Here is a 1,128-nt window from a genome sequence, read left to right on the forward strand (position 1 = left end):
GTTCAGCTTCCAAATGTATGGTGTTTTCTCCTTTATCATCCTATTATTAATTTCTAATTTTGTGGCATTATGGTCTGAAAAGATGGTTTGTATTATTTTGTATAATTAATTACTACTGATCTATGCCTTTTATTACCATCATTTCAAGTCCCCACTGATCTTTCCTACTCCTTCACTCTCCCTTGGGCCCACTAACCTCTGCTATCCTAATGGATATGCCTCCTCTCCTTTTTCCAACTCCTATCTCCCCTTCCCCTTTTGAACATTTATACATCTTGCTCAGTCATCTTCCTGTTTTTACAATAGTGGATTTACACAGTATTTGCCCTTTTGTAATTAAGTTATTTCACTTAATATAACAGTCTCTAGTCTCTCATGGCTATGCCTTATGAATACTTCCTTGTTCATTAGTGCTGCATTTTCTTTCATTATGTGAATATACCAGAGTCTCTCTAAGCTTTCATTTGTTGATGGACATTTGGGTTGTTTCCATTTTCTTGCTATTGTGAATAACGCTGCTATGAACATAGATGTACATACCTCTGTTCATGTCTCAACTCTGATTTCCTCAGGGTATATTCCTAGCAGTGGAATAACAGAATCATATGGAATTTCTATATTCAGCTTTTTGAGGAAACACCAAAATGCTTTACATAGTGATTGTAACATTTTACAATCCCACCAGTAGTGCATGAGATTTCCAATATCTCTACATCCTTGTCAATATTTACTGTTTGTTGTCCTGTTAAAGTTTGCTACTGCTGCTAGGTTAAGATGGTATCTTATCATTGTTTTGATTTGCATCTCTCCGATTATATGTGATTTTTAACATTTTCCTCATGTGCTTTTTGCTGATATCAGATGGATCCTGGCTGAAGAGTAAAGAATACCAGTATGAATCATAACAAGTCATGATTAACACTGAGAAATATTGGAATCCCAGAGCACTTAATTGTGCTCAAGCAAAAGCTATACCTAGACCCAGAAACTGCTGTGTGAACAGGGCAAGAGAACAATGCTACATGGTTTAAAATTAAGAAGAGGTTGTGTCAGGGTTGTCTTCTCTCTCCATATCTATTCAATCTGTACGCTGAGCAACTTATTCAAAAAGCTGAACTCTGAAGAGGA

Source organism: Elephantulus edwardii, unplaced genomic scaffold (genome assembly GCF_000299155.1).
Source record: "Elephantulus edwardii isolate Elephantulus edwardi_28Jun2011 unplaced genomic scaffold, EleEdw1.0 scaffold00026, whole genome shotgun sequence".
NCBI lineage: Eukaryota > Metazoa > Chordata > Mammalia > Macroscelidea > Macroscelididae > Elephantulus > Elephantulus edwardii.